Genomic DNA, 13267 nt, shown 5'->3' with positions numbered 1-13267 from the left:
CAATTGAAGAAGCAGGAAGTATTCAATCATATTTTTTTCCATTTTAGCAAATAATATTTTAGTTTGGTGAGAGTTTGTGCCAGTTTGACGATAGTGCCGAATAAATTACACACTTCACCATTCATTACTGAAAGTACTTTTTTTCTTTCTCAGTGCTTTCCCAGATGCCCACAAAAGTGACTACATAATTTTCCACAACAATAACAGAGGTTGAAAAGTAGCATGATGTTTTATTTTCTTTTTCTCATTTATTGCTACCAAGGCAAAATAGATCATATTACCTCATATTAGAAACCACAGGTGCTTCATTCGTAGCCATGGGAAATTATCAAGGCTATTCTTTCTTTCCCAACCTGCATGAGCTTTGCAGCAATAAATGACTTCCACACTAGAACATATTACCTGAAGGCAGTGCAATATAATTAGAGCTGGATGTATAGTATTTTATTATTAATATTTTAAAATTTAGCATCTGTTTGAGTATGTGTATTTTCTTCTCTTAAAAATAACCACTTTAGAATCCATTTTGTATCACTGAAGTCCTCAAACACAAATGCTGTCTGCTATTTGCTTCGCCTTTAAAAATGTATCGATTTCCCAGGCTCCCAGCAAGCTTAATGCAATCGATAGCGATGGCCTTTCAAGATCAGCACCAGTATAAGCATACCATCCTCTCATGCAGTTAACTCTACACAGCCACACACAAACACACACACAAACACACACACACACACACACACACACACACACACACACACACACACACACACACACACACACACACACACACACACACACACACACACACACACACACACACACACACACACACACACACACACACACACACACACACACTCTGTTTCCCCCTCACACCCCCAGGTAATGATTGTCCTTGGGCAAAAGAACAGTTTGTCTGCATTAGGAGTGAAGTGTTCCTAATGGGATTGTTCTCCCACTTTGGTAATGATGTTATGTATGAAGGGCCAGTTTGCTTTCTATAATGAAGGTGAAAGAGATTGCGGCACACTTCTCTTTGACCTCTGTTATCTACCCTGTCTTTTCTCCTCCTTCCTTCCATCCCACCTCAGCTCTCACCAATTCTGAAGCAGATCGATAGTTGTTTATGTTTGGAGTGTGCTCAAAGATCTGCCTCGTTGGTTGTGTGGAGATAATGTGCGGTGTGATCTGTCCTTGTTACTCTGGGTGAGGGCAATCAGAAGAGGTGAGACTGTGATTTTGATTACTTTTGAATGGTTGCTCAATGTCATCAGCAGCACAGAACTCTGTCGGACTTTAAATTCTGTAAGTATATAATATTAATGAGCACACGTGCTGAAATGCAGTCGTGATAGGGATTGTGAGATTTCAGCAAATGTTCAAATAACTATAATTAAATATTTATATATAATAATTTAATAATAATTAAAATCAGTTAATTGTGCCAAATCATCAAGCACCCAGTTCTCTATAAAACCAAAATAAGTGAAAGAAGACCACCCACAAAGCGAGGGGTTTCATTCATTCATTCAACAACTGACGTGGCAGCCATTGATCATCATGGATTTCATTGTATGGAAAAGAGAAGACTTGTTCAATAGTTAAAATTAGATAATGCAACATCATTATTGAATGTTAATTTGTGTGCAGTCCACTTATATTTGTAAAATGAATTCTGCAAGTAAACTGGGCAGGGGATTTATAGTTCCCAGCATCCTTTGCATGGGACCAAATAAGAAGATTTAATGTTGAAATGAAGTGTCATTTAATGTGTTTTTATATAATATGCGATGAGATGTTTACATTTATTTTTCTGTTATACTGGAATTTAGAAAGGATTGTTATGTTGGTTTTTTATGGGTTACCATTGTGGTGAAGAGTGGAGCTTGATGTGTAGACTACTCTGCAAAACTGAGTTCTATTTAATATAAAGGCAGTTTATTTTACACTACACTGTAAAAATGTTATTTTTTAGAACATTCATGAGAGTCTGCAAAGCATCACAACATGAGAGATAGCGTTAAATTACCTTATGTCTTATTAAGCATATAACATTACAAAATAATGACTGTTAAGCCGCACTGTGTAATTTCTCTGTCCGCTAGAGGGCACCTATTCTAAACAAAGGCATAATTTGATGACGCCAGGTTTGAGTGTTGAATCTTGGGACATGTGGTCTTCACCTCACAGCCAATGGAAAATAATCGATTATTAATGTTACGGTAGTATGTAGCAGAGCAGGACAGTGTATTGTGGTAGCAAGGCCGCTGGAGCGATTGTTGAGCAACACGGCTCGCAAGAAGCGGGACTTTTATTATGACGGGATAGCCGCGGGCGCAATTTCCACTTTTCCGGTCATGAGTATGAGGTAACGCTGCTCTGTTGATCCTATTAGATACATTTAAGTGTGTTTAAAATTATGTTATGACATCACTCTGTGGGTTCGCTCAGCGGCTGGTGTGACACACTGCTAAGAGTAAAGAGTTTCTGCCAAATAAAACCGGAAACTGAGGGTAACGCAGATATGCGTTATTCTCGCGTTAGAATTGACAGGCGACTCCCTCAGACGCTGTGCTCAGATGTCTCGGCTCCTTGGTTAAAATAGACATTTTCAATTTAGTTGGAAACATAGTTGGAAACATTTGGGTTATTGTACGAAGAAGTCAACTGAACAAAATATATAACACTAGCCTAGTGTTTTTTGGATATTTTACTGAAAAAATACTACATAGTGCACATTTAAAGAGCCCCTATTATGGATTTGTTTTTTTAATTCCCTTTCTTGTAACAGCTTTAAGTGAATGAAAAAATCCTGCAAAGTTTTAAATCTGAAAGTGCACCATATATAAAGTTATTGTCTGTCAAAAGTAAGAGTAAGACTGAGTCAATTAAATGAATCGTTTTTAAAAACAAATTCCAAGCCCGTAGTGATGTCAAGATGAAACATTAGCATATTGCCTGCATTTTCAGCCTTGCTTGGCATTTTGATACAGTTCCCACACGTTCACCTAAATAATTTCGGCAATTAATTTGTATGTGTTGCTTTACACTGAACTAACAAATGGCGACAGAGAGCAAGATTAATCAAATTACAGCACGTCACTTATCAAACATCTGCATGTTCAATCAGCCTGAAGTGCCATAAATATTGACACTTATCATTGAGAAAGGTCCTGCTCCAGTTGTGTTTGTGATTGACTTTCTGGTTCATCAGCAACTATGTTTGCCTGTCAGACTCGTAGCTTGAATTAGTATAAGGAAAAATGTATGCCATGTCTGTTCTGTATATAAATGTTCAACACTTCGTTCCGTTTCCGACATGAGCTGTCGTCATCATCTGACCAATCACTGCAGATTAGCATCACATAGAGGAGGGGTTTGAACAAATGAATTATTGAGCAAATCCTTTGGGAGTCATTGAGCAAATAAGGTAAAAAATAAAAGTGAAAGTGTTTTTTTGACCTTGCACGCATGAAATAGAAATGGGAACCTTTTAAATGCCATAAAACTTACAGAGCTCTTACCTGTACGACCTGACTGCTGCAGATTCATTTTGGTGTTGATGGAGTTGACATGCAAAAATCAGAGTCTGAGGATATGATCAGGATATTAATCATCTTATGAATGTTTGATAATAAGGGAATATTTTAACTTAAAATGAATGCAAACCCACAGTTTTCCTGTTCAGTTTAAGGAATTCAATTTAAGCTATTCCTCCTACTCTGGCTCAGCTTGTTAAAAGTCATTATAACTCATATGACAAATAATGTATACAATAATGACAAAACCAAAATGAATATTAAATCGATTTAAAAAATGGTTAATAAAAAAAGCAACAACAAACATATTTGTACTATTTTCAAAAACAAAATAAAAAAATAGCACCTAGAGGATAAAAAAAAAACTATTTTATGGATAATATTAATTGGAAGATTTTTTCAAAAGTTTTTTTTTAATTCCCTTTAAATATTGTATTAATAATAAAACTAAAGAAATACATTTTAAATGACACATACCATTGAATACCTGATAAATAATTAATTTCAAGATATGATGTATGCTCTTTTTGTAAAACATTGTATTTATTTATATTGCTTATTTATTTCAATTTAAAAATATATATATATAATGTTTTAATTTATAAATAAATTACTGTCACATTTTGTATTGAACTATTTTATGCTATTTTGGTTACATTTTATTTCTTCAAAAAAAGAAGAAAGAAAAAGTATTACGACATGACGTGAAAAAGCTCATTGTTTTGGTTCAGGAGAAGGCGCGCGGTGGTAGTGACTGGCTGCATCTGAAATCGCTTCTTGAGGTACTTATTTTGAATAAGTCATTACATATCAAACTTAATGCAATGACTGGACGAACATTTTTAGTCCCGAGACTTCCAGAGAAGATGTAGGCCTAGCCTTGCATACTTTAATTGTTTAAAGCACTTTTATTGCTATCGTGTAAAGAGAGTTTCAACCATATCAAGTGTTTATTAAAAAATGCCTTCCTAACCTTTAACCGGTCATTTTATGTTAAGAAACCCCATTTCCATCTTGTTTAGCCTACATCTTTACAACTACCATCAAGCTGAAGACGACAATCAAGCTGCCTCTATTTAAAAACCCGCGAAACACCTGCATCATCTTTTCAAGAGATGGTAAAACGCCGGCCAGACGGTGTCCTCCATTTCACACGTGAATATTGTCTGAAATCTGAAAAGGCACGTTTCTACACAAAACGAAGAGGCGAGGAAGCGCATATGTGATCCTGGACCCCAAAACCAGTTATGGGATTTTTTTTTTTTAAATAAAAATTTATTGAGCTTTGCATATAATATGCAAAGCTGATTAAATAAGCTTTCAATTGATGTAGGTTTGTCAGGAAGGATAGGACAATATTTGGCCACGATACAACTATTAGAAAATCTGCAATCTGAGGGTGCAACATTTTTAAAATATTGACAAAAATCACCTTTAAAGTTGTCCAATGAAGTCCGTAGCATATTACTACTACTACTAATAAATTGTTTATATATTTACTGTATGAAATATACAAAATATCTTATGTAACACAATCTTTACTTAATATCCTAATGATTTTTGGCATAAAAGAAATTATATTATAATTTTGACCCATATAATGTATTGTTGGCTATTGCCACAAATATACCCGTGCAACTTATGACTGGTTTTGTGGTCCGGGTCACATATGGTGAAGAGACAAACGGCTGTTTATCTCACTTTTTACTCTAGTAAATATTTTGCATACTGTATGTAGGCCGCATAAGCAAACTAAAAATTCAAAGCTATTTTCACCAAAAGCGGGTCATGTTGTCAGTATATGTTGTATTTTGTCACAATGTAACCTGCCATGTAAGGATATTTTTTTATATCAATGTTCACTTTACTTTTCTTGTCCCCCTGACTCAGTTCATGTGTTTCTCCTGCAGGAGGTTCTCAGGCAGGAAGAGGCCAGGAGGGGATTGCAGCTTGCAGACCAGGGAGTTCAAGTTCAAGTGCAAGTGCAAGATTACATGTTCCTGACCAAGAGGTATAGCTGAGAAAAAATGTGTGGTAGCTAAGCCGAGAGGAGTCATCAGTATGCTGCTGTATCCTTAATAGCACATTGATTCTGAATGAGAGAAAAAGTGAACAAGAGACAACGGGAGAAAAATCCACCCCTATTGCTTTCTCTTCACTGTTACTCTCCTCCTCTTTCCCACCCACTAAGATATTCTGTCTGAAGCCACCCCCCTTTCTCTCTCGCTCCATCTCCAGTCCTGTATTCCTATCCTTCACATGCACATACTATTAAACACCACTTTTCTTCTGCTTAGCTCGTCTCTCATCAGGTCGTCTTTTAACGCACCGCTTTAAGAGCCTCTAGTATTTCTGTTTCTCCCAATGGGTGGAGAAACCGGCTCAATGCGGCTCTCTCTCTCTCTCTCTCAGCTGTGCCTCACACACTGGGATAGCCTGTTTCTCATTGAGAGGCCCTTTTTTGTACTTGTAACACATGAGTCTTGCTCTCTTTACGGTGCAGGTTTCCCTCCCCCTTCCCTCTTCTCTACACTTATCCATAAAGAAAGGAAGGAAGCGGAAGAGAGTGGTGTCTGTGAGGAGGAATGATGAAAAGGCAGAGAGAGAGAGAGAGAGAGAGAGAGAGAAGGAAGGAGGGGGTAAAAGAAGAGAGCAGGACTGAGGAGAGTGGACTGGCAGAAACGTGAAATACGAGAGGGAGAAGAGTAAAGTAGGAGAGGAACCCGTAAGAGGAGAAACGAGGGATGGCTGACCTGGAAGTGGGCAAAATCGGGGGGAAAGGAAGCCACCGTTCTTTTCCAACACTTGCTGGTATTTTGCTTTTCACTTTGCTTTTGTTTTGGTCATTTCTTGCCTTCTTTTTTCACGCGTCTTATTCTGGTTCTTCTATTTTTTCTTGCTAATGTGTTCCAATATCTTTCCCGGGTGTTTTGTTAGCCTATAACGTTGCTTTCTGCTTCCTTATGTGCAAAATGAACCATGTGTTTGTTTGAAGTACTTTTCCTTCCTCTTCCATCACATTTTCATCCCTGCAGCGCTCATGCTCACTCTGTTTTCTTGTGCGACACGTATTAGCTTTGGTTGTGTGTTTCTGTTCGAGACTTTATTGTTAACATCATATACTAATATTCAAATAGTAGCCTTTTGGACTCCTCCAAAAGGCTAAAATGTGGCCCGCTCAAGTTGATCCCATAAAAGATTTAGTACTCACGTTTTGCATCAGTTAAATTAGTTCTGGACTGCTGCACTTGTAGCGAGTGTGATCTTTATGCAAAGTCAATCCTGGCCTCCTCGGTTTGTGGCACTTTTGTTTCATCTCAATCGGCTTGAAATGTAGCTTAGTCCCTTTATTGGGGTGTCCTCTCTTCTCTCTCCGTACCACGCTCCTCCCATCACCCCTCATCCCCACTGTCTGTCTTCCTCCGTCTGCGCCCTTGCAAAAAGGTTTACTGCTGTAACGCTGATTTATCAAACCAATTAATGCAAAAGTGTACAGTGAAAAACAAAAGTGATTTTATTCTCCTCTTATGATTTGGTACAGTGTGCTTTCCTCTCTCCAATGTGTTTTACATCTCATATCTGACTGCATGCCTAGCTGTCTCCACGGTGATTATCCTCTACTGCCTTTAACCTGATGGTTCCCGCCAACATATAAAAGCGTAATGGCAGTTTATCAGTCAAAAACAGCACTAAAATTATGTTTGCATTCGACATCAATTTATAAAGATGAATTTGAGAGCTTTTATGTTTTGGCACTTATTTTTAGTCACTTTTTGTTATGTTCTTTAAAATTGTGTGTTTTTGTCAGTACTATAAGTACTATTTTCATTAACTTTTTACAGTGTATCATTTAATCGCAAAGGTGCATTCCTTCCTTTTACTGCCTAAAAGCTTTAAAATCACAGATGAAAATCCGGTTTAGTGATAAAGGAGAAAATAATGGGAAAGATGTTTGAACAGGGTCTGTTCAAGTACTTTATTCCTCAATCTGCACCATAAATCCATGCAAGAAATTGGAGACTGTTAAAAAAAACTTTCTGAGTGAACTGATAAGTCTAGGGGTCTGGGGCCCACTAGGGGGCCTCAGCAGCCTTCGAGGGGAGCCCCAGGATAAATTAAAATGATGAAGGATTTAAATAAGAATATACAAGTAAAAATGTTTTATTCAAAAGGCTTAATATATGAAAAAGCCTCATTTTAAATTTTCTAGACCTGGAAAATGAAAATTATGTGAAGCCATGTGCATTGTTATATTAAATATTCTGCTAACCTCTAAAAAACTTAAAAAAAAATTCTTATCCTTAATCCATTCTAGTAAATCATGAGCAACTATAAAACAACTGGCCTTTGAAAGTCAAAAATGTTGAAGAAACACCACAAAGCGAGGAAATTGAATTTTGGGGGTATTTGGTCGACTGTCTGTTTTAGGTTATAGTTTCATACAGAATATGGATTATGTTTGACCATCCCTGATCTCTCAAGTTCGCATGGTCTGGGTTAGGCAAACCACAAAGGAATGAATGTTCCAGTTGCTTTTATGTTAGTATATTATATAATACACACAGTGTTGGGGTAACGCATTAAAAGTAACGCATTACAAGTTACGTAATCAGATTTTCTTCAAGTAACTATAAAGTAACTTATTACTTTATTATTTAAAACAAAATATTTTAGTTACTTTTTTAAATAAGTATTTTAATTTTGTCTTGATATTTTTTGACTGACACCTCTTTTGTCCCCATGTTGAGTGATATTGGGAGTAAGTGGAGAGCCGTTGTGTGTGCTGAATCATTGAATGATCATTTCACCTTTGTTGTGAAAGGGATTTTACATTTGCAAAAAAAATTTTTTAATAAAAAACAAAACAAGTTCGTAAAAAGTAGTAATGGAAGAGAGTTCATTATTATTAAAGTTGGTTAGTTAATTCCTGAATTTTTATCAGCTATTGCTCCAGTCTTCAGTGTCACATTCATTAGGATTCATTAATGAATAAAATATATATTTTCTAACAATATAAATCACTTTTATTAATTTAACTCATCCTATAAAAGTATACATTCATTTCAAAGAAGGAAATCATATTTTTTGTTTAAATAATAGCATATTTATTTCTTTATTAATTTTAATGTTTCAAAACTTCTATTCCATCTCAAATTCCAAATTAAATTCTGCATTGGCCCGCTAGTGCATTTATACACTACCACATCAGTTTCAGTGCATCAATTAAATCACCTTGAGGCTCCAGTCTTGAATAAAACTAGCAGTACAAAACAGTATAATGGCCATTGACTCTCCATATGTTGAAGTGTCTCAGATTGCTTGAGACCGCCCTTACTGAAGTGCTCAGGAAATCAATAGGTTTGACATCAGCACTGCCTCCTGTCTTACAATTTCTCGCTGTGGAATAGAATGTGGAAAATTAATTTAGCTGTGGATAAAACAAAACAACAAAAAAACAACAACAAAAAAATCCCAGAGACATAGTGGACCTCCACTGATAATGTTTTTATAACTGATATATTTGCCATCAGCATTTGTTATTAAGATGAAAAACTATATTCTTAATGGGCTCCTAAGATTTTATTTCTACATAAATGACTACTATTATGTCTACACAGAAATGACAATATGCCTCGATCAAATGTACCTGTAAATACTTCTAATTGTCCTAAATTGCAGTGGTTACTAGATATTGTGTACACATTTTAGGTAACCTTAGTGACTCATGTCTAATAGCTCATTCATCGAATCTCAGCCCCCTTTACCATCTAAATTAGGCTGAACTAAGACATTTGTTGGAGGGCTGATGCTTTTTTTTAATGACAGGCGGATGTGCAGTAAGTTAAATAGAGCGAAAAATATATCTTACATTTCTTTTTTTTAGTATGTTTCTGAAAAACCATCTGGTCTAAAGTTCAGTTTTAAATGGCTTGTTTTCGTGCATTGTAAAAAAGGGTTCAATGCACTGTTCTCATTGAGTGATTCCTGAATTCGATTCCCGAGATGCTGAATGCAATCCTTAATTCAGTATATTTTTTTCAGGTTAGTGTTTCAGTTACTTAATTTCATCAAATGTAATCATACATTTTAATGGATAGGTTTCCATAAAATAAAAAACTCATATACCTTATATTCAGTGCTATTGTTAAGAGTTAAATTAAAACTATTAAAACATTTAAATTTAAACAAAGCTAAGCAAATAAATACTAGATGACGAGTATTAGATGAAAACCTTGCCTTGGAAACTAATTGAAATAAATACATTTCAGCTGAAGTGCTAAAATCTATTAAAACTACAAATGAAATTGAAATATAATAGGCCTACTGAAATAAAATTATAATGTACTAAAAATGAAAAAAGCACACATTAAAATGACTAAAACTTAAACTACAAATAAAATGAAGACTGAAAAATAAAAACTACTTCAAAATATTAATGACTGATATAAAAGTATAGATATAATACTAAAGTACTGATGTCATTCCAATCTGTATGATTTTTTTATTGAAAAATGTTTAGCAATTTTTGCTTGCACAATGAAAGTCAATGGGGTCGAAAGTATTGGACCCCACTGTCTTTGCTTGTGTGGCCAAGAAATAGACTGACAAAATCTTTTCTACACAAAAGAAATTATTAGTAAATTATGACAGAATTTCTTTTTTAGAGAACTATCCCTTTAAGAATTCATTTTAACTCCGAGGCAGTATGTCCTGTGGAGCTGTTTTTCAGATTATATTCTGCACCTGCATAGTCAAATGTGCTGACAGTATGGGGCTAATTAACAGTTGCCTGACTGCTGTAGTACTGTGTGTTTACCTGGAGTGCTGACTTACAAATTGCTGAAGAAGAAATGGTACAGTGGCTATTGTGTGTTCAGTGTATGTGCGCTATGCTGGTGACATAGAAGTGTTAGTATGCATGACCGAGTGACAGTTACATTATGTCTTGACTGTGATAGTATATGAGGTTTGCTAGTGTGTGTAAAGCGGTCGTGTGGGTGCGGACAGTGGCTGCGTGGGGGTTAATATCTGCAGTCCAGAGGAATGTGTTTCGGGTCAGCAATGAGAATTCCTCAGTTCTGCATTAGTAGGTCACAGCGCCGCTGCTTGTCTCAGCAAACTCCCTCCCTGGCAATATTCTCTCTTGTTTTCTCACCTTCTCCACTTCCCCTTCTTTTCCTTTATCTAGATCTGAATTTTCATTTTTCAACCTTCACTTTTCCAACATGAAATTGTTACGCATCCTCTCATTCTTTCTTTGTTTCCCCTCTCTCCTGCTAAGACGACTGAGGTGTAGGGGGTTGGGTGAAAATGAGGAAAGGCTGTATGTGTGTGTTTGTGTTATATAAATGTAACCACGTGCACACTTCACTCTTGCCGTCTGGTGCTTGTGTTTGTGTAGGATTTATGTTGAAATCTTTCTTATTACCAGATGCCGCTCATTACACGTACCTCTGATAAAGTAAAGAGGGAGTACATTACCATTTGAGGTCAGTAAGATTTTTTTTAAAGAAATGTAATTTTATTCAGCAAGAATGAGTATATTCATAAACGGATAAATGTTACTTCTTAAACTTTTTATTTGTTAAAGAATGCTGAAAAAATATATATCATGGTTTCCATAAAAAAAAATTAAGTGGCACAACTGTTTTCAACATGTTTCTTGAGCACCAAATCTCAATTTTATTGATTTCTGAATGATCATGTGACACTGAAGACTGGAGTAATGCCTCAGCTTTGCACCACACGATTAAATCTGATCTCATTTCTAATAAGTTTCTTATTTCGAATATTTCCCCAAATTAGTGTTTTACAGTATTATTGCTTAAATACATTTATAGCACAAATACAGCTTTTGTAGGGATAAGTGACTTGTTTCAAAAACATTAAGAATCTTATCGACCCCAAACCTTTGAACGGTATGATAATGTGCTCTTCTCATCCAAAAAAGTACTCACTATTCATCATGTAATTTCAAAACTTTACGATTGGCTTTTTTGAGTGAACTGTTCTTTTCGGATTTCTTTATTCACTAAATATTCATAAATTTAAGTAAAATATATGGAAACATAGCCAAGGCAGCATCGACATATGCCATGCACAACATCAACCCTCACAGGTAGCCACGTGCACTGATTCACAAGCATGACTGGGGTATTATGTACACATTCACCAGCAAAAACAGGCCGATATTTGGTTTTAACCTTTAGAAATTCAGTTGAACATATGGCCTGCAGCTTCAGGGTAGACCTGCTTTCCATTGTACTTTTGTTTCTGTGTCCTCTGTGCTCTTTTATTTGTGTCGTATCCCTGTCTTTCTTGTGGAAATACCTTTCTCTTTCTTGCCTTTCTCTCTCCCATCTGTGTCTGCTCCTTGTTCATGTTCGCATCCCTATCTCCTGCCTGTCTCTGCTATCTTATCCTCTAATCCTACACTGTCCAGGTTGTTATACTGCTCTTATTTGTTGGTGTGTGCGCTCCCAAAAAATTGTATTTATGTCACACTCTGTCCCTAAAGCTCAATATGTGCAATATAAAGCTTCTGGGAATCTGGCAATATAAAGCTTCTGGGAATCAGGGAAAGAGAGGAAGCGTCTCAAAGGATTCAATTTGTATTTTAGTCCATTACCTGATTTAAAAGGGGAAGAAAATATGAAACTGTCAACTGAATATTAACATCTGAAATAAATGAATAATAAATTGTTATGTTTAGATTTGGCTAATCAACTACGGTATTAATCTTGCGTTTATTGTTGCAATATCAAAATCTAGGACTCAATCTTTGAGATTTGTTACATGAGAAGACAACAATTGCCTTAATGTTTAAACTATGTAGATTTAGGCTGTTTCCTTCTTGGAGGACTGTGACCAGCTTAGACATCTAGTCCAATACATCTCATCTTTGTTTTATTAGGCCTTCAATCATTTGTTAAAAGCATAATTGCTCCAGTCTTCAGAAATAATTTTAATATGATGATTTGCTGCTCAAGAGAGATTTCTTATTGCGGCAAATCAATTTTGAAAACAATGGGCTGCCTAATATTTTGCTGGAAACCTTGATACATTTTTGTCAGGATTCTTTGAATAGAAAGTTCAAATGAACAGCGTGCAGCAATTATTTAAAAAAAGAAAAATACAATTTGTTTACTGCTCCTTTTTGAATATTTTATTGCATCCTTGCTGATTTTTTAAAAAATAATTAGAAAAATATTTGAGGGACTGTAATGTGAAAGTGATGATATGGTTGGTTAAAAGGCAGCTGTAGAGGAACTACACTTTAAGATGAAAGCCGTAACCATGGTTCCCCTCCTCAAGATGTTTGCTTAGAGCAAAGAAAGGTCAAGAAACAGATCAAGCGTAAACACTTGTGCATTGTTCAAGTTCAAGGTGAAGATTAATAGAAAACATGGTAAAAAAATGTACTAGATAAGTAGGTTTGGTTTGTAGTATGATGTATTTAGTTTTACTTGTTGGATTGGTCACAGTGAGTGCATGTTTGGCTCTTAAATGGTTTTTGATAGCACTTCAGCAGTAGTATTTCCTATGTTGAAAGCTTCTCAACTGCTTTGTGTTTTTGTGTGCATTAATTACTTGAATTCTGGAAAAAGAGTCACATTTTAAACTTGTTTGTTGGCGTAACACCAAGCTGTAGATTTCAGTCTGACTGGATTTTCCGCCAGTGGATTTGAATGGTTGTGCAGTTAACCGGTTAAAATTGATGTGATAGA

The 13267-nt window shown here is 35.8% G+C and overlaps 1 protein-coding gene across 5 annotated transcripts in view; it reads left to right on the top strand.

The window, feature by feature from the left end:
- The first annotated feature begins 4269 nt into the window (after positions 1 to 4269).
- spaca6 (sperm acrosome associated 6) overlaps positions 4270 to 13267 on the top strand; it is a 52538-nt gene continuing 43540 nt past the window's right edge. For 2 of the 5 annotated variants that reach the window (XM_067449670.1, XM_067449669.1), the window contains exon 1: positions 5590 to 6350. The gene's annotated coding sequence lies outside the window, so the exon portion shown is untranslated. Of the gene's footprint in view, positions 4322 to 5449; positions 5551 to 5589; positions 6351 to 13267 lie in introns of those variants that run through there. The other 3 variants (XM_067449667.1, XM_067449668.1, XM_067449671.1) reach the window with 3 other exon arrangements.

The sequence above is a fragment of the Pseudorasbora parva genome, chromosome 7, assembly GCF_024679245.1.
Source record: "Pseudorasbora parva isolate DD20220531a chromosome 7, ASM2467924v1, whole genome shotgun sequence".
Taxonomy (NCBI): Eukaryota; Metazoa; Chordata; class Actinopteri; order Cypriniformes; family Gobionidae; genus Pseudorasbora; species Pseudorasbora parva.
The sequence above is the reverse complement of the archived record's forward strand: the minus strand, read 5'-3'. Positions and strand labels throughout refer to the sequence as shown.